The sequence below is a fragment of the Terrapene carolina genome, unplaced genomic scaffold, assembly GCF_002925995.2.
Source record: "Terrapene carolina triunguis isolate 2854851 unplaced genomic scaffold, T_m_triunguis-2.0 Scaffold88, whole genome shotgun sequence".
NCBI lineage: Eukaryota > Metazoa > Chordata > Testudines > Emydidae > Terrapene > Terrapene triunguis.
Genome location: NW_020664439.1, coordinates 43,620,320 through 43,620,528, shown reverse-complemented (window position 1 = coordinate 43,620,528; position 209 = coordinate 43,620,320).

Sequence of the window (209 nt, the reverse complement as noted above, 5' to 3'; positions counted from 1 at the left end):
TGTCCAGCGCCGGGAGCCGGGACGTCCCACGCAGGCGGATCGGTGTCTGGCGCTGGGAGCCGGGGCGTCCCACGCGGGGGGCGGAGGGAACTGGGCAAGGGCCGGGAGCCGAGGCGTCCCACGCGAGGGGCAGATCGGTGTCCGGTGCTGGGAGCCGGGGCGTCCCACGCGGGGGGCAGATCAGTTTCTGGCGCTGGAAGCCAGGGCGT